This window comes from Camelus bactrianus, chromosome 1 (genome assembly GCF_048773025.1).
Source record: "Camelus bactrianus isolate YW-2024 breed Bactrian camel chromosome 1, ASM4877302v1, whole genome shotgun sequence".
Taxonomy (NCBI): domain Eukaryota; kingdom Metazoa; phylum Chordata; class Mammalia; order Artiodactyla; family Camelidae; genus Camelus; species Camelus bactrianus.
The window spans coordinates 89,477,201-89,498,729 of record NC_133539.1 but is presented as its reverse complement, the minus strand read 5'-3'; positions in this window follow the sequence as shown (position 1 = coordinate 89,498,729).

The following is a 21,529-nucleotide window of genomic DNA, read 5'->3' as shown; positions in this document are numbered from 1 at the left end:
TCAAGACAAATGGCACCTATGAAGTCTTATAGAAGGAATTATTTGGTGATGAAATCCAGCATGCTGGTGGTATTGAGAGCATGTAAACATATTATAATGCTAAGTTAATTTTTACACTACCCCTGGAATAGAACAGAATATTAAAAAGATCTCCCCAATATAAGAAATTAATAAGTGTTATAGTTGGCGTTGTGAAATCAGTGAGTAAAAGATGAATTATCTAAGTCAAATTAGGACAATTAATAACATATCTGGAAAAACACCTGGTTCGCCTTCTAAAGTCCTTAGGTGGACACTAAAATAAATTATAAATAAATCAAATAGTTGAGTGTTAAAATATTTAAAAGCTATACAAATAGTAGTATATGTGTATTTCTTGATGGAGAAGAGATTTCTAAGCATGACCCTCAAACCCAGAAGCCATGAGAGAGAGAATTGATGAATTTAAGTAAACACAAAATTAAATTTTCCTCATGGGCAAAAAATAAACAGTTAAGGAAAACAACATTCTGGGAAAAATAGCTGTGACAAGTATAACAGACAGGGTTAACTTTTTTTTTAAACAATTTTTATTTATTTATAATCATTTTACAATGTTGTGTCAAATTTGACAGGGTTAACATTCTTAACGTAAGAGCTCTTACAAGTCAAAAGAAAGAGAACAAAAAAAGGGGGAGACGGAAAAATGGCCAGAGGATGTTCATTTAAATAAATAATACAAATTTAAATAAACATGTAAAAAGATGCTCTACCACATTCTAATCCAAAAATGCAAAACAAAAGGATGAAGGCGTCTGCTTTCAGTATGACCAAGGAAGCAAGGAGGGTTTTTCTGGACCCAGTTCCCCTCAGGCAACAACCCTAAACCTGGAGGAAATCAACACACATACACTCACACATACATGAAGGCGCTGGACAGTGAACAAAAGCTGATCTATTCTGAAGGAAAGTTAGAAGAAGGAAATGACAAAAAGTGTCCGTTTTTATGGCTTTTAGCCTGAGGTCAGGCTAAAGTCAGTGCTACATGGCGTGACTAAAACTCTGAGAGAAAAAAACAGTCTTTGTGGGCTGAAGAACCAAAGCACGGAGTTAAAAGCAACTACAGACACTGGAAAATGAGATGGAAATCCAGGAAAGAGAGACTCTGTGTGGAGGAGGCCCCAAATTCTGAGTATTAAGTCTACCCAATTATCTGTATGAATGAGGCAGATTCTACAGCCCCTACAAAGACAGAACTGAACTGAGATTTGACCTGCCAACCAAAAAACAGAGTCTGCAGCTTCAGTCCAGTAGAATAATAGATTAATTGAAACTTAAAGAACCAGTGGTAATTCAAGAACCCAAAACAACAATGCCTGATATTAAAAATTCAGTAGCAGACAAAAAATTTTAAATTAAAATAAAAAGACATAGCAGAATGATTATGACAATGAAAGATCAATAAACTTGGATATAAATCAACAGAAATTATCCAATGTGAAGAACAGAAAAAAAAAACCTGCAAAAAATAACAAAATCTTAGGGATCTGTGGGACAAAATCAAGTCAAATAAACACGCCTCAGGAGTCCCAGAAACAACAGGTAGATAGAATGGGGCAGAAACAATATTTGAAGATATAACTGATGTTTTAAAATGTCCGAACTTGGTAGCAAACATAAATTAACAGATTAAATAGTTTCAATGAAACTCACACAAGTTAAATATGAAGAAAGCTCTACCGAGGCACATTATAGTTAAACTGCTGGAAACCAAAGATAAAAGCAGACAAAGAAAAGTAGCACATTTCAGGAGACTGACACAAGTTTTTAAGGATTTGAATCATCAATTATGAAGGCCAGAAGGCAGCGGGACAACATCTTTGGAGTACTGAAAGAAAACAAAACCAACCTAGAATACCATATCCAAGAAGAATATCCTTCAAGAATGTAGGCAAAATATGGTTTCAGGCTTAAAAACAGAACAAAACAAGGTAATTTATCACCTGCTACACTACTCCAAAAAGCAGCAAAGGAATTTCTTCTGACTAAAAGAAAGGGGTACCAGGTTTCCAGGATTTTCAAGGAAGGAATAAAGAGCATTGGAAATAGTAAATATGTGGGTAAATATAAAAAAATGATTTTTCTCCTCTTAGCTCCTGTAAAATGCACAGTAATACTTAAAGTAAAAATTATAAAGTTAATTAAATAATAAGGATTTATAATTATAGATATAATAAATAGACTAATGAGAATAAATGCATGGAGAGGAGTAAGTAGATCTCTCTGATTGTGAAATGTTTACATTTTATACAAAGTGATACAATATTAACCCTAGAAAGGCTGTGCAAAGTTAAGGCTATATAGTATAATCTTTGGAGCAATCACTAAAAAAATAATAATACAAGGAGCTAGAGCTAAATAACTATAAAAACAACAGTTTTTCACAGAACTTAGCAAATAAATCCTACATCCTTCTGGAAGAGCAGATCACAAAGAAGAACCAGGACACACTTGAAGGGCAGGTTATTATTCATAAAGAAGGAACCTGAATGGCCAAGAAACATTTGAAGAGTTTTTGAAATCCAGGAAAACGAAATTAAGCGATGTAATACCATTTCTTGTCCCACAGACTGGCAGAACAAAAGTCTGACAATACCAGGTGTTGTCAAAGATGCGGGGACATGGGAATTCGTGTAATTGCAGGTGCGAGTATAAATGAGTAGAACTGCTTTGAAGATCAAGGCGGTGGTACCTACTGCAGCTGAAGATTGAAAGCAATTATGGTAAAACGTCGACATGTATTTAATCCCAGAAGCGTGTACATAGTTATGTGTTCTATCTGTTCTGTACTTTCAAACAAAACTGGAAGTAAAACAAAGATTTATGTTCAAGGATGTTCATGGAAGCAATGTTTATAAGGCCAAAAAAAAAAAAAAAAAAAAAAACCACTGGAAATCTTCTGCATGTCCCAAATAGGAAACTGGTTAAATATATTGGGTATAATAAAATAGTATGCACAGAATGGGGTAATTTATATGTATAAGAAAAGTGTATCAAGTTAATACAACGAAGGGATAAAATCAGGCTGTAAAGAAATAATGCTCCCATCTATTTGTGCAAAAGCTACACCTGGTACCTGCTTGTACATGCATAGCAGACGGCTAAGAGGGTGCCCAAGAAACTCTTGATAGTTATCACCACTGGGAGTAGGACCGGGAGCAGAGGGGGATTCCTATTTTTCAATTTGTGTTCTTCTAAATTATTTGAATCTTTTTTACCATGAGCATGCATTAGTTTTATATTTTTTAAAAAACAACTTTTAAAAGCTTGTTTTTGTTCCCAATAGCAGGCTAGTTGATTTGCTGAGTCATTCCAGCTGCAGGATTTTCGAAAATCTTTTCCTTAAGTTATGGAAAGAACTTAGATTTTACCACCATTACTCATCTCATTATCTTTATCCCCGTTTCTGTTGCCTCCACAAGAACCTGGGACCCCAGGTTGCCTCCCTTTCCCGCACTCTGAATCTCACGCAACTCTGCATGGCCCCAACACACCACTTCCAAAGTCCTGAAGCCCTTCCCTGGGTTCTCAGCAGAAACCCCCTGTCTCCCTAGCCTCTTCTCTAGAGGCAGTTCATGGTCTTGCTCTCCCCAGACCCTGCTGTTCACTGAGGCCCCTGCTCCCCTGCAGCTCTGTCTAGTGGAAGCCTCTTCCTCCTCTGGCTTCCCCCAACTCCCTCCTATCTGCACCCTCAGCATCCTTGAGTCTTAGATCATCAGGCAGACCATCCATGCCTCTCTTTGTCTCTGTCATCCACCAGCGCTGGGACGTTGAAGATTATAGCTCCTGCCTCACCGTCACTCTCTCCAACCCTGCTCCCACCTCAATTCTCCCGATTTCAGCATCCGTTCAGATGATTTTCCCAAAGTGCTGGCCTCTCAGTTCCTTTCTGCTCAGCCAGTGGTCCTGTTTTCCACCGTACCTTTGCCACTCATATCACGAGTCACATTCATTAGCAACAATCACAACTCCTCCCTAATCTACTCTGAGCACCACCACCCCCCACTTTCCATCTCACTCTTTCTGGTACCTCAACTGGGCTGATAATTCATCTACCTTTTACTTTTTATTTGTCCCCCAGCTTTCTTTTCCCCTCACTTCTCTCTACTCAGTTTAAATCCCATGGTCAAGCTCGACTTAACTCAGCCTACTCTGCCTGTGCCCACACAGCTGAATTAGTCTGAAGAAAGCACATAAGACTTCAAGGTATTGAGTGGGTGAGCCCTGCACTATCTGGAGGAAGAATATCCCAGAAACTAGGAACAGCATGTGCAAAGGCCCGGAGGCATGAGGGTGCACAGATACGTTAAAGAATAAAAGAAAGTGAGGCATCTGAGCAGAGTGAGCCAAGGGGAACATGACCAAGGATGTGCTCAAGGAAGTGAATAGCTAACCAGGTCATTTAGGGTTTCTCAGGCCACGGTAAAGACTCCCTTTCCTCTGAGTGAGATGGGGAGACATCAGGTTTTGAGAAAAGTATGACATCAACTGACTTCTATCTACAGGGGTTACTCTGCTGTGGTGTTGAGAGTAAACTACTGGGAGCAAGGGCAAGAGCAGGGAGACCATGTAGGAAGCTGCTGTAACCATCCAGCAAGAGATGGTGGTGACTTCAGTCAGTCTGGGAGCTGTGCAGATGCTGAAGAGTGGTCTGATTCTGGCTGTACCTCAAAAGTAAATGAGACTGACTGGATGTGGGGGTGTGAGCGAATGAAAGGGACTAGTCCATGTTGCTGTTCATTTTTATTTGTTTGTTTGCTTTTTTGCCTGCATCACTGACTGGCGATGCCTTCAAACAAGATGGGGAAGACTGTGGGTGGATGGAGCAGGTTTATTTTGGGACAGAGTCTCTGGCAAAGCTTAAATCTTAGTGGGGCCATTCTTTTTTTTTTTTTTTTTTGGTGATTCTTTAAAATTTTTTAAAAATTTACAGTGTTGTATTAGTTTCTGGCATAGAGCACAGTGATTCAGTTATACGTATATGTATATACATATTCTTTTTCATTACAGGTTACTACAAACTATTGAATATAATTTCACATGCTATACAGTAGGGCCTTGTTGTTTGTCTAGTCTGTGCGTAGTAGTTTGTATCTGTTAATCCCAAACTCCCAATTTATCCCTCTCCTGCCATCCTTGGTGACCATAAGTTTGTTTTCTATATCTATGAGTCTCTTTCTGTTCTGTAAATAAATTCATTTGTGTCATTTTTTTAGATTCTACATAAAGAGATATCATATGTTTGTCTTTCTCTAACTGAGAAAGTTAGTTCACTTACTATGATAATCTCTAGGTCCATCCATGTTGCTGCAAATGGCATTATTTCATTTCTTTTTATGGCTAAGTAGTATTCCATTGTATATATATATACCACATCTTCTTTATCAGTTCATCTGTTGATGGACATTTGGGTTGCTTCCATGTCTTGGCTATTGTGAATAGTGCTGCTGTGAACATTGGGGTGCATGTGTCTTTTCTGATTAGGGCTTTCTCTGAATATATGCCCAGGAGTGGAGTTGCTGGATCATATGGCAAGTCTATTTTTAGTTTTTTTTTAGTGAGGCCATTCTTGACCACCTTATTTTAAATTGCACTCCCACCCCAGCACTCTCCATCCCTGTATTTTTCACACATGGATAAAGGCAAGTCTGCCTGACTCACTGTTGGCTGGGAGAACAGGGCAGCTCATTACCTGTCTCTCTGACACTCAGTGGGGAATGAGGGTCCCTAGCGGAAATGAAGGTGATGCTCTCAGAAGAGGTAATGGGAGCTGAGTGGGTAAATAAAAACAGATGTCCATTACACAAGCTATAAGCAGGAAACAAATCTTTCCCTTTCCGTTTATCTCTTTTTAAAATCATTACAGCTGCAGGAACAATAAATACTCTTCCTTCCCTATCAGAGGTTTAACCTGAATCTCGTAAGATGAGGTTCTTGGATGCCGCTACCACATCCTTTTCCTGCTTTCTCCTGAAACAGGTGACCTTAGCAAATTGACATCTTCCAGAACAGCAGGATCCCTGCCTGAGGTGTGATTTGGCGAGAAGCCAATCAATGTGGTCTGGCCATAATTTCATTTTGACTTTAAGAACTCCAATTGGACCAAATGAATACCTTGCTCCATTAAGAACCATCTCAGGTAATGTATCTATTTATTCTTTTAGACATTCATCGCTCCAGAGACATCAGACAATGCTTTTCACAATTAATATCCATGTAAGTACCTGCCTTCTGCAGACTGAGGCAACAAGTCATTCAGTCCTCATGAGGCTGAATCCCAGCTCACCCTTTCTGACTGTATGTACCTACCTGTCAACACCCTGCAGCTGAAAGAGAAAGGACCCAAAAGACAAGTGATATTCTGGGATGTTAAGCCAATATATTCTCATTCTTGGTCATTTCTACAAAGCACATCTGGTTGACTCAGAGCATAGAGATTTTCCATAATCTCTGGCAGAGGCTGGAGTTGGGACGAAAGCCACAATGTTCAGGGACTTCACAACCAGAGGCAGATAGCTGAGCATCAATTGAGGCTTCAAGCATGTGCCAGCTCAAGTGAGCAACTCAATGTTTCGTAATGAATACATTCTAATACATACCATTTTCTATGACAAACATTGTATAAGACTTATGACATCATAGGGTCATGTTTAAAAGTTGTATTGTTGGGAGATCCACAAAAATCTTTTGTATTTAACTGCTGAACACCTGAAAGATCTTCTTAACCTTCTTTAAGAAAATATTAAAAACAAAAACTCTAATTTATCATAACAAGAAACAGAACATACACAGATCTAAACTTAAGTAAATCATTGTCCTGCTGGGCTAAATGTTCTTAATTCTTTGTTCTCCTGAAGTCAGTGGAATACAAAGTGCACCCCAACCCAGGCCCCCCTAAAATTTGGAACCTGGATCAATATTACAAATGGAGGCCAATATATCACTGTCTAAATAATTAGAATTTATAATTCAAGATGACAACTATAAAATAAATATATAAAATATATTATATAAAATAAATATAAATTAAATAAATTATATAAAATATATTATATTTTATTATATAAAATAAAATATATTCTATCTACTTATCTTGACAAATAAAATTCCACAATGACAAAATTTTTAAAATACGTGTAAAGCTACAGTTTTAATATGACTGAAATTTGGCAAAATATTCAAAGATAGTGGAATTTAATTATTATTGTACAAGTTGGATGTTCTGTGGATGTGTCAGCAATATTTGAATGAATAAAATAAAGAGATAAGTAGTTCATAAAGTGTTATACATTTTTTCCATAAAATTTACTTGTGCCTTTATTTCAACAAAATCACTAATTATGTTTTAGACTTAAGAGTTCACATAATTCATGTTCCATCAACAGTAAAGATTTAATGAATTAAAAAATAAAATGCAACTACATTCAAAGTAGTTAAAATCTGCATTATTTTCATCAAAATGTAAATTAAATATAAAACACAAAAAAATCAGAATTATCTTTCATATTATTGCAACAAAGTTACTGTCATTAATTATCTATTAAAGTATAAGGCTGCACACAAACTAGTTAACAAAAATCAATTTTTAAGTAATAATATTTAAATGAAATTAAATTTTATTTAATTTCTTGATGATCCAGCAAAATATTATTTAACATTTTTGTAAAAATCATAATTTGTAGTGCAAACATTCAAATGCCTTTACCAGTCAATGTGGGGAATTGGTATCATGTTTCATGTGCTTCATATATAAAATTTTATATATATATAAAACATTCAAATATATATATAATTTTATATTTAATATACAAATATACATACGTACACACATATGCATATTTGTTTACAAATTCAAGAGTAACATGTATTGTTTTAAGTTGTAAAGTGTTCCTCAACTACTGTAAGCAACTGTTGCCACCCACAATAATTCATGAGTACCTTTGTGACCAAAAATTGGAACTTGAAGAGAAACAAAAAAATGAACATACTATATATTAGAAAATACTTTGTCACATGAGAATCTATTGTATCCTTGCTACTGGTAAAGAAGTTAATTCATTTTTTCTAAAATATTTCCTCGACTTGAATCCTCTGAAAGCCAAAGCAGTATCCATCTCCGAGACTGGCAGGGCATGACTGCCCAGACTTCCCCGCATATGTCCTATGTTTCAAGGACAGAGGACAAAAAAAGTGCTTCCCCAAAGTCCCTGGAATACACGTATTTCCCAGCCCAAGCTGGCCCTAAACATCTGGGGGACCTGAGTCAGGAAAACAAATGGAGGCCCACATTTCATATGTGTAAATAATTCAAAGTTATAAATCAAGATGACAACCTTCAAAAAAAAAAATAAGTTCTATCCCCTTATCTTAACAAAGAGTTAATCATCAGAGTTCCAGCTAAAGGTTACAGGTTGCACTGTGCCAGCATTAAACACTCGATCCCAAGTGACAGTGGCTCCTGTGTACAAGGTTTTTTTTTTTTTTTTAATATATTCTTATTGAAGTGCAGTCAGTTTACAGTGTTGTGTCAATTTCTGGTGTACAGGACAATACTTCAGTCACATAGGAACATACATACATTCGTTCTCATATTCTCATAAGTTACTACAAGATACTGAATATGGTTCCCTGTGCTATACAGCATAAGCTTGTTGTTTAACTATTTTATATATAGTAGTTAGTATCCGCCAATCTCGAACTCCCAATTTATCCCTTCCCGCCCCCTTCCCCCGCTGGTAACCATAAGTTTGTTTTCTATGTCGGTGAGTCTTTTTCTGTCTTGTAAATAAGTTCGTTTGTCTTTTTTTTTTTTTCTAGATTCCACATATAAGTGATATCATGTAGTATTTTTCAAAAATGGTTTCTATAATTTTAATTTGAATAGACAAGTTGTGGGGTGGGAGGGTATAGCTCACTGGTAAGAGTACATGCTTAGCATGTACCATACACATAAGTTCCTGGGTTCAATCCTTGGTACCTCCATTTTTTTAAAAAAGTGAACTGACCAATGAAGTACCGAATATTCGTTCACCTGGACATTACACTCAAATTGGCCAGTTGCCCCAGTGATGTCCTTTATAGCAAGAGCGTCCAGTCCAGGATCACAGTTGTTGTCTCTCCAGGCACCTTTAATCTGGAATCATTCTTCAATCTTTCCTTGAGTTTCATATCGCTGACATTTTGAAGATTACAGGGCAGTCATAGTCTAGAGTGTCTGTCATATAAATGAGCCAAAGATGGCTTCTGTATTTTGACCTCTAGGTTGTTTATTTCTTAATAGCAGGCTGGAATCTCAAAAGCCCATAGACGCTAAACTCAAATTTGTACACATCCGATTGTTTCAACATAGCTCAAGTAAGCAGGATTTTAGCTATGTAGACCTTGCCTGCTTGCCCTGTGAACCTGCACCCAGCATTTGCTGGCCATAAATAAGATAAACTCTGTGGATATAAAAGACCCCAAGCCACCACTGTTCTTCACAGCTCTCTGACCCAGAGACTCCCAATACACGTAAGGCCCCTTTTCAGTTCCCCTTTCTAATGGGCATTCCCTCGTCCGCCTCCCCTTCTGGGTAGTGGCTTGTGGATACTCTCATTCTGTGAGAGACTTTTCCCTCCTGAAAAATCTGTCAAAGTGTCATCAATATTATAAGAAAACAGTCTGAGAAAAAGATATTTGCAGCACTATGACTCAAGGTTTTAATATCTATGTCTACACATAGCTTGTGTAAGTAAGCAAGAAACAGTTAAGACCCCACTGAAGAGTAAGGGGTCGTATCAGACCAGCCAAATCATTAAAATGAAAATAACTTAATCATCATGAGGAACTCATGAAAGAAATAAAAATTAAAACAGGATACAGTTTGGGGTAATTCTTTTTGTTTTTCAAAATTTTAGTTGGACGGTTTCAAATTTATAGAAAAGTGGACAGAAGAGAATCATGAACAACCCAACGTCTCGATTCAGCATTTGTCCGCATTTCACAGCTTACTCATCTTTCTCTCAGCACACATACACACAGCGCCCACTCTTTTTCTTTCTGCAGAACCACTGGAAAGTAAGTTGCAGTTAGCCTGACATTTCATCCCTAAATATTTCCACATGTATCTTACACAGGACACTTTTTTTCTATATAAACAAAGCAACATCATCACACTTCCGAAAACTAATTTTTAAGGATTAAAAGTTTTTTCAATTATGGCAAAGAACATGTAACATAAAATTTGCCATCTTAGCCATTTCAAAGTGTAGGGTTCAGTAGTTGTAAGTACATGCACATTGTTGTGTTACAGCTCTCCAGAACGTTTCCATCTTGATGGAAGTTTCCATCTTGGAAACTGAAACTCCATACTCATGAAACAACTCCCATTTCCCTTCCCCCCAGAAAGTTAATTTTAACTCAATAGTTTATCTAATATACAGTTCCTATTCAAATTTCCCCAGTGGTCTTCCCAAAAAGTTTTCACAGCCATCTCTTTAACTGCTATGTCTCCTTAGTCTCTTTTTTATTATGGAACAGTCTCCCTGCCCTATTTTGCTTTTCAAGACATTAATTTTCTTTAAGAGTCCAGCTGTCTTGTTGAAGTTCTCATGTTCTGATTACTCTGATTGTCTCTTTCTGATTACATTCAGATTAAATGCTTTTGACAAGAATGCCCCATAGGTAACATTATGTACTTCTTACTGCATCGTATCAGGAAGAACAGAATCCTGGGTTTATGCTGGGGGGTTGACTATTTGTGGTACTAGCTTTGCTCATTTAGTTAAGGTTGTTGCCAGATCTCTCCTTTGTAAAATACCTTTCCCATTTGGAATTAATAAAATAATCTGTGGACATACTGTGAGACCATGTGAGTATTCTGTTCCCCACCACCCTTTCATACAATCATTAAATCAGAGGTTACAAACTGAATTTATAATTTATTAGCTGGCATCCTACCGTAGAGAAAAGCTTTCCCTTCTTTTTCCCCTACCTCTTTCTTATTCGTTTGTTATCATTACACTCCTGTACATTTTTGTATTCAATATATTATCACCCACTACAGCTGCTATTTCTTTTAATGCTTATATTGTCAGATTTGGCCTATGGACCCCTTCAAGATGTGCCTTTTTTCTCTCTCTCTCTTTTTTTTTTTTTTTGACATGACCCGATTAGTGTTTCTTACTTTTTGACACAGCAGAATTTTCTAGCTTACCTTGTATCTTCTCTGCCCCTGACATGGACTCAGCCATTTTCCCAAGGAACACTGTTTCTTTTTAGAGGGGAATGGCATTCAGAAAGCAAGATCTGGGCTCTAGGTGTGCTCATTTCTGCAGGTGTGTCCTTGTTTCTAGGCCTTTTCAGTGCACATACTAGGAAACACACACAGGTTTATCTGATACCTCCAGTTCAAATCCAACAGCAGGGCGTTCCCTAGCGTTCCCTCACACCATGTTTTTGTGTCTCTCTTTATCCATAGTGAGAACTGTGGCTCCTCAGAACATTAATATGTTCATTAGTTTGATCTGTCCCATAGCACACACAGAATTGTTTCAGAATTACACAACCAATACCATTTCTTTGCCATTCTTTTTGTTCTTAGAATATGCCTCACTAAGAATATGCAGTCACAGTGCTGTGCTCAAAAGTTATTTTGAATTTACCTTTTCTTTCCCAAGTTACCAATCTGATACATAGTTAGAGCCATTTGTTTCTATTTTTTTTAATCTTAGGTTTGTTTATTACACCCTGAAGTTTATTTTTTGCATATGTTAAACACTTAGGAAGTTTAAACTATAGGAAAAGGTATATTCAGACAAATCTTATTCCCATCCTTTTCACCTCTACTCCATTTACTCTTATACCCCAGAAGGAATAATTCTAAATAATTTCTGGCTAGTTCGACTGTGTTTTTTTTTTTTAAAATACACCTGCATATATATTTTTTCATGTATATATGAAGTAACTCCATAGAGAGGCATACGATCTTCCTCATACTAGACATTGTGCTCTAGGACCAAAGAGAATGTGAAGATGAATGACACACAAACTGTGGGAGGGCAAGGAATTGTGAGGAAAAGATTTAACATGTATAGCTGAAAAAAAAAATGAAAACTGTCTGATAAGATAGATGGCCTTGTAAAAATTCAGAAAAGTCTTTCCAGAAGAAAGAAGCGGTCAACTGTACCCAGTGTGGCTGAAGTCCAGGAAGATGAGGGTGAAGAACAGACCAAGATGGAGTCATTGGTGACTGGGGCCACAGTGGTTTCAGAGGGCGATGGGGACGAAAGACTAATTTGATTGGAGAGGGACTGGGATGGGGAGGTGAGAAAGTGAGACATCAGTACAGACATCACTTCTGAGGGGCACTTCAACAAAGCAGAGCAGAGAAATGGAGCTATGTCTAGAGCTAAACTTGATGCAAAGGAAATTTTTTTTTGTTTTTGTTTTGTTTTGTTTTTGACATGAGAGATACTGTAGCATGCTTGGAACCTGATGGTGGTGCTCCCACACAGAGGGGAGAAATCATGGTGTGGGAGAGAAAAAAGACAATTGCAAGAGCAAAGTCTTTGAATATCCAGGAGGAGGCAGGATCTAGTGCACAAATGGACCAGCATTGAGTAGAGGCTTAATAAAGATGGTGAGTGATGGATTCTTTCCTCAAGATGATCAAGTCCAAGGATGGGAGACAGGTGAGTGAAGCACTCACCAGCGCACAAACACCAGCACACGAACACCACCACACGAACTTCATGAAAGTACAAGAACTTTGAGGAAGAAGCAGCACATTCTCAACAGTGAGGCTTCCCAAAGCAGGTGGCATCTTTCAAAGATGAGGAACTGAAGTGAAGGATTCTGAGAGAGACAAGGGCTATCACTCCAGTCTGAGGAAACACTCAACAAAAACAAGGAGAGACAAATTTGCACTCTCACTTTGTAAGATTCATTTTCATTATAGCCCACATCATAAACATCATACACAAATAGGGCTTTCTCCTAAATAATTGGGGCTACAGTTTATTATTAGCACTCTTCATCAATAGCTCCAAGAGGAAGACCATGGTTTCTGTTCCTGTCTCTGAATATGTCACTGGTGGCCCCGGAGAATTTAGTGTGGAAACTTCTTCTTGCCTCCCTCATACACAAGCCCTGGACCACACTACATACAGGGGATGCTCTCATCCACCAGACTCCTCCACTGACTGGTGGAAAGAAACAAGCAGATTACTTAAACTTTTCAAAGTCTCAATTTCCTCATCTGCAAAGTAGGGGTGGTAAAACCTAGCTTTTAGAGCTTTGTGAGGATTCAAGTAGACAATATAGGTAAGATGACTACTCCATTCGTAGAACAGAATATATGCTCAATAAACGGCTAGCTATTTTTGGTACTAATCACATTGATAGTTACCATGTATCAGATGCTTATCGTGTCCAGTACGGCTCTAAGTGCTTCATAGGTATTAATTCAGTGAATATCCATCTCATCTTACGAAGCAGCGTTATCATCGCCTCTGGTTTCACAAATGAGAACACTAAGGTGAGCACATAGCAGAGCTAGGATGTGAGATGAGGCAGGCTGGCCACAGTCCCGCTTCCCATCTGCTAAGCCACATTGACTCTCTAATAGTGAGTGGACTGTTGACTCTCTGATAGTGAGTGGAAGCACACCAGGTCCGGGACCAGCTCCGTCTGTTATCTCAGATCCATTTCCCTTATTAACAAGGAATCCAGGAAGTCAGACAGTGAAGTTAGAAATTGTTACATCCGCCACCACCAAGGGAGCTGGCGAGAGGCTTGAAAAATGATCCACGCGTTTTATTGACATACTTTCGTTGGACCAAATTTCCTTCATTCACCAGTTATTACCTTATAATAAAATGCAACTGACTTGTCTCATTTTGCAGTTAAAAATGTACCATTATTCATAAGTAGGCAGAAATGTCTAGGAATGCATACAACTAAAACACTTGTACAAGCCTGCAAAGACATCTGAACAAAAATATTTGTTACAATGCTTTTTATAATATTGAAATATTAGAAACAATCCAAATATCCTTTGGTAGGAGTTTAGTTTAAGTGTAGTACATCCATTCAACACTGTACAGCTCTAAATAAAAATGAGATGGATTTAAAGATAAGAAAAAATTCTCATATGGAATGTTAAGTTAAAAAGCAAGATGCAGAACTCTGTATCTTAATTTTATTCTACTTCTGAAAACTAACGCAAATATTAATATATGCATAGGAAAAATAATTATTATCTAGAGAAATAATCAACAAATCCTTAACAGTCATTGTGTGGAAGGAATAACAGGCGGCTTTGACTTCCTAAATTATACGTTTCTGGATTGTTTGAATTACTTACAAGCAGCTATTCACTTTTGATATCAGAAGACAACAATGGGTTGTTTAAGTCAGAAATGGAGCAGGGAATGCTACAGCCTGAGCAGGGTTCTAATCCTCCAGTCTGTTAACTGCTGCCTCATTTCCTGGCAGCAGTTTTATGACTGGCTGGCTCTCAGCTCATTCTCCTGCCAACAGGACATTGGCGAGCAGGGACATCAGAAGTCTTCCTTGAGAGAACTCTCACAAAAGCATAAGAGGCATTCAACTTGGAAATACGGCCAAAGGGAAAAATCCATAAAAAAACAACCATCCCCCGAGTCTCTATCCACGGTAGGAAATGTGGCCATTAAGCCAATGAAAGGAATTAGGATCGTTACGAAATCGCACTGGTTTGGCTGTGGAAAAAACAGGAGACATTAAGTGCAATTCATCTTTAGAGAACTCACTTCCCATCAGGCTCGGAACCTACAGAGCCACAAAAACAACAGAGATAAGATAAATAATCACTAGAATGGCTGACATTTTAACAGCAATCCACAAATTTTAGTCTTTCACTTTTACACCATATTGTGTGTCTGCCCTTTCCAAAACCTTTAGGAAGCAGGTTTTTCAGAAAAGGAGGCCACTAGTAAGTGACACAGTGGAACTAGAACCTGGGATGTCTTGCACCCACTAGCAAAGAAGGTCATCCTGGAATTAACTGGAATAATGAGTACAATCCATTTTTAAGCAAATACATCTCTTCCTGAAAAGCTAGGTAAACAATGTACCCACCAAAGAGGAAAGGCTGATAACAGATAAACAATGCAGGGGTAGGAGGATGTAGCTCAGTGGTAGAGTGCGTGCCTAGCATGCATAAGGTCCTGGGTTCAATCCTCACTATCTGCATTAAATAAATAAATCCTCACTATCTCCATTAAGTAAATAAATCCTCACTATCTCCATTAAATAAATAAACCTTAAAAAATGCTGAAAATGCAAGGGAAACTGAGGCCGCTGATAAAGCCATAGATAAGAGGGAGCATTGGTCAGCCTGGCTGCCCCTGATCTTAGAGAGTGGCTAAGACCAATATTGGGTGTGTTGATAATGCCTTGGAGGGTCTCAGTCCTATGGGTACTTGTCATCATGCCCTCTTCATTCTGTCTCCATGTCAACCATGCCACCAGAAAAATGGACCTGACATGCAGAGAATGGGGACCCTGGGGAAGTAGCCCCTCTTCTACCTATCTCATTGAGAGGGCTATGTCCACGTCTCCTGGAAGCCAAGAAGCCGCCACTCACATGGCCCCTGAACGGCCAACCCTATTTCACAAAAGCAAAAATTCAGATGCAAAATCATTATGCTAATTTCTCAAGGTGATTCTGCGACAAAACCAAGAGTAAAATCCACCTTTTCTCAACTCCAACTTCAGTGCCAGACCTCAAAATGGAAAAGAATGAGGACCTGAGACCAGCCCACAACTCATTTTAATTCCCAGTTTATACATGGGCACAATTTTTTTAATGGAGGTACTGGGAATTGAACCCAGGTCCTCGTGCATGCACTCTACCACTGAGCTATACCTGTATACCGCTAAGCATAAATCTTATCACCGTTCTTTTTGTAACTGACCACACTTGCTTCATTTTTGCTCTCACATGGAGCCGAGTTCATCACTCTATTAAGCCAAAGAAGAGAGAGGGGATAAATTGATAAAGTAAGGTTGAGAGAGAATGATTCAAGTAGTTTGTAAAATAGCTAGGTATCATATTTTAAGACAACATTGTCTCAATAATTTTGATACCTTATTACAGATACAAAGCTTCTAGTTTTTAAAATCTAGGAAAAGACATTTTATTCTCAAGTCTTTAGTGGGCTCTTTACAGAAGAAGGCCTCTCCCTTGCCAAAGTTCCCAACTAAGACATCAGTGAATGGAAAGGCAGTTTTGAAAACAAGGATAAAAATTATCCTGAATCTATTCCTCCAAAGTGAACCCAGGTTTTCTTAATGTTTACTTTTCACTAGCAGATGGAATAGTCTGAAAACAGAAATGCTGAGATATGCGGTCTTAATGAATGAGGACCAGAGTCATTCATAGGCAAAAGCTATTCATCTTCCCTAACAGTGCAAGAACCAGCATGCAACAAAATGCATATGTGCATTTACATGGTGGAATACTATTCAGTACTAAAAAGGGATGAAAAAACTGATAATGCTCCAATGTGAATGAACCTCAAAAACACTGTGCTAAGTGAAAGAAGCCAGTTGCAAAAGACCCCATAGTATATGATCCCATTTATATTAAATGTCTAGAATAGACAAATCTCTGGAGAACAGTAGATGGATGCCTGCCTGGGGCTTGTGTGGGATGGGGAATTAACTGTAAGCAGGCACGAGAGATCTCACTGAGGTGAAGAAAATGGACTAAGACTGGATTGTGGTGATGGTTCCATAACTTGCTAAATTTACTAAAAGTCATTGAAATGTACACTTAACATGGGTGAATGTTACAGCTTGTAAATTACATCTCAATAAAATCGCTTTAAAAAAAATGCAAGAGTCCCCCACAAGTCTCAGGTTATCAGCTTTAAGTTCACCTTCCTGCTAGTATTTGAGCCACTTCAGAGAAAATGACAGGCATGGTATCGTTTTTGTAAAATTATGTTCTGAGACTTGCTACAGAACGGCCCCAGAAGCAAGTCCAAATAGCAAAATTCCAAGTTTGTTTCTCATTTAGCAAAGCTGACTATCATCTTCTTACATACTTCCCCTCTGCTTACAGGAGGTGACCTTGTTTTGCTTACTTTTTACGGGAAGTTTGCTTTTGTCTAAACACTAGAGTTTCACTTGAAGCTGGCTGCAGAATAATTTACTCTGGGGTGGTCAGACGTGACATCCAAATGGTAATCCACGTAGGGTCAAATTTACTTAAACTCTGACATTCAATCCTGTTTTCCTCATTTGGCTAAAAAGCAATTCAGAAGTTTTTCCCAGTCTTACAACATTTATGGGTAATGCCTTTTTTCTATTTTACTTACGATGTATTTGTATTTCATGAAATCTGAAATTATCAACTCATCCTTCCCTTTTAAAATATTATGCAGATGGATGTATGTACAAGGATTTCAGCTTGTATGTAGCAACAAAATATTGTTCATAAATAGAGCACTGGTTGAATAAATTATTATACATCCAAACATAGAATAAATTACTACGCAGTTATTACATATATAGAGCAAAATCTGTAGGAATTGGTGTGGAGCTACCTACAAGATATATTGTTAAGTAAAAAAAATATGCAGAACAATGTATTATTATGCTACCCTTTGTATTTTGTTTTTAAAAGAATATATGTATGTGACTGGGACATTGTGCTGTACACCAGAAACTGATACATTATAACTGATGGGATTGCAATTAAAAAAAAAGAATATATACATAAATGCTATCTATGCTTAAGTATCTAAGCACAGATACACCATATTGGTAAGAGCATGTTCTTCTAGGGAAGGGAAATTGGTACTGGAGGGTTTGCCCTGGTAGGGATGCTAACTTTTCAGCACATATTCTCTAATACTGTTGAAACATTTACCATGTATATTATCACCCACCGAAAAAAATGTTCATGTTTTACACCTTTTCCCCTACATTTGGTAAACCATATCTAAGCCAGCGTGTTTTTTAAAAATGAAATTCACTCTAACCACTTTTGTCCAAATACAATAAAAGTAAAATACAATAAGAACTCTGACCAAATTTTAATACATAGTTAAGTAAGTTATCTGAAGACACCAATTTCTTCATCTCTAAAACACAGCTATTATTGTGCAGATTATGGAATATCACTTGTAAGACTTTGTAAGATGCAGACTCATTGAGATGGAGTTTTGCAGGGGCAGCTCACCCCTGGATAGAAGTAAACTGAGTTCAGCTGCAAAAGCAATAGATTCCTTTGTGCTGAATGTTTGTTACTTACTCATCATTGGATCACTTAGGTTGAATTGGACTTGACTTGTGGTGATCAATTATGTCTTTTTCTATTACAGGACCAAATTCATTGTCAGATCCTTGGGGATTGAGTTTAGCAGCAGCAAATTCATAATCTGCCTGTCAGTTCATTCTACTGCCTCGTCATTCTTCCGCCTATACAATTAATTTAGCTGAAGCAACAGTAATAAACGTATCTTAAAATTATGATGAAACATTTCTACATATTTTATTGTATTCGACCCTCTTAGCAACCCTGCAGAGGAGGCAAGAGAGACATCATTATGTCAGTTTCCCACATGATCATGGTTAAATCACTCACCTAGGAAGCAGAGAGCTGAGATTAGAAGCTGGGTTCCCACTATCCCTTTCGCCTAGTTTTACAAATTTTACAGTATGTATGTGAGAGTCTAGAAAAGGATGCGTTTGCATTAAAAAAATTTGTCTTTTATATTAGAACATAAAGACAATGTGCCAAACTTCATAATATGGTTTTTTTTCTGAACAGAATTCACAAAAATATTGTTTCATTTGCCATTTGAACTTATTTTGACAATTATCTAAATTCACAGGGGTAGCCAAAGAGTTTTCTTGTGCAATGGGGACCATTCATTTCCATAGTTTCATTTATGACTCATGGATTTGTGTGGGTGTTGAAGAATCCAAAGAAAGAGGAATGGGGAAAGATTTTTTTTCTATATTTAAATATAAATAATAGAAAGAGGCTGAGCTCAGTTATAAATAACGGTGAAGAGAAATGTTCTCTGGAAAATCCATGGCAATAGCATTCCTGCTGCCTGAGAAATGTGACTGCTTAAAACTCTGGTTTGGAAAACCCGTCCATTGTAAAACAAATGCTTTTTCATTGTTATTGTTATGTCAGATCATTGTCCAGAATTTTTCCAGGCTTACAAGTGTAATCATTGGTTTTATACATTTCAGAGATTCAAGATGTATGGTTTTTAATATGTACCACATATTAAGAAGAGCAACTCGGGCTATGGTTTTGATGCATTACTCTGGATTGAGGTGAGTTTTCACTATTTTTGGCAGCAAGATATGAAGATGTTTATTATTTTAAACATTAACCAGTTATTGTAGGACAAAAAATATTATTAGGTTCAAATTATCATCCTTATTATCCTTCCACACACATTCATAGAGACATTAGACAGCAGACCCAAGACTAGAATCTGGGAACTTGGACAATACCCACAGCATTGATGTGATTTTATTGCAGTATTTTTCAAGATTTAATGAAGTCAAAAGTAATTTAGTTCACTTTTTGGACATTATCTAACTTGTTAGCAGAAGAAAGCGCCTAATCTTGGAAAGGAAAGTCACAATTTTGTGTAAGTGCTGAAATCACCTTTCTTCATAGCTTAAAAGGAAATTCTTGCTCACAGCAGAATGTTCCACGTCCCTTCCATTTGGTTCCAACTTGCAGAGTCATCTTGCTTCTAAAATGGTTTCAGAGCCAGAGATGGGAGGTTTCCAGGCCAGAAAGAAACTCTCCTTGTCTTTAAATATGTGCCTTTTTAGAATTGACCCCCAAGGACCAGCTGTGTAACTGCATTCTGAATTTTCTTAAGTTTCCATCAGATATATTTAGCAAGACTTAGTATCCATTTGAAGACTCCACAGGAGTTATTCTAATAATCATGCACAGTGTTAATAAATAACTTCCGCCTCTTCTGTGCAGATATTCTGAGCATGCTGCAGGGGAGGGGTAAGGGACGGCTGAGGAGGACCCAGAAAAGTGGGAATGGACTCCTTCCAGTTTTGTTTTCTACTTTTCAAGATTGATTTAGCTAATCCAAGCTAGAGGAAAGACAATTTCCTTTTGTTTGAGTTAATGTGAATAATGTGTTACATTATATTCTGAAATGGTAAGTGACATCTGAGATGAATATTTACTAGTCTACTATTGAACATTTACATGTCCAGGTATATAGTATATGTGTATTATTATATGCTATATGTAATTGTACACACATAGCTTTTATCCTGGGTCGTGAGTTATGGAGAGCAGGGCTAATCCAGGGAAACAGCACTGGAAAAAAACTGGCAATAGTATGGGGGGAGGGTATAGCTCAGTGGTAGAGTGTGTGCTTAGTATGCGTGAAGTCCTGGGTTCTATTCCCAGTACCTCCATTAAAAAAGAAAGAAAGAAACTTAATTACCTCCCCTCAATATCAAAAAAAAAAAAAAAAAAAAGACTTAAACCTGGCAACAGTATGAAAATATAAATGATCAGAGCCACAAAATGAGAGAGATCAAAGTACACACACATAAAAGAGCATGCTCTTATTAAAGGTAACAGAGGAGATCAGAAACCCAAGGGTTAATTCACAGTTTAAAGGGAAGTCAAGTGCTAGAAGTCAGGCACAACTGTCTGAAAGCCAAGGCAGGTGAGTATGAGCTGAAGCCCACGGGACCAGAGCAGAGGCTACAAACCCGATTCTGAAGCAAGGTCTCCTGTACATGCCCCGGGAAGATGGGAAACGTCCCACTCAAAGTCTGCCGTCCTTTGACTGCCACGTAGACTTATGATCCCCTAAGTGAATTTTGTCAGGACAAATTGGATCATGCATTACCCCTGTTTGTCTATGATTTCCTAAGCTCAGCTTTCTTCCTTGGCTAGTAGCAAATAGGCAAACCGAAACATGCCAGGCAACAGCAGACGGGTTTAAATGTCAGGAGAGGAGCACCCCCACACACCTCCGAGGTGGAAGCCCGCGGCCTGAGGCCCTGCATGAGCCTGAGAGGAGGTTGCTGTAGAATATGATCATATTGCTGGGATCACTGGCGTTCCTAACAGAACTTGAGTTTCAAAGTCCACAGGAAGCACACTTAGAAAGGACTTTCCTTGGCTGGTGCATGTTGACAAGGCAGCTACTGAATGGATCAGATGGCACGGGACTAGCCACCCCTGGGAACCTGGGTGGGAGAAAGCTGACATGACTGGCACGCCGGTGCTTGCGCTTAAACAAGGAGGGGACAGGAGCTCCTGACGCTGAGGTTCGCGGGAAGCTGAGGGAGCTCAGCCTCAATATAGGGGCAACAGCATGGTTTCCATCCACCCCTGGGGCCTGTGGTTAGAGCCAGCTCACCCTGTGAATTCCAGGATGAGGAGTGCTGGGCACCAAGGGAAGGGCGGGGAGGAGGGGGAGGGTTATCAGAAACAAATAAAAGA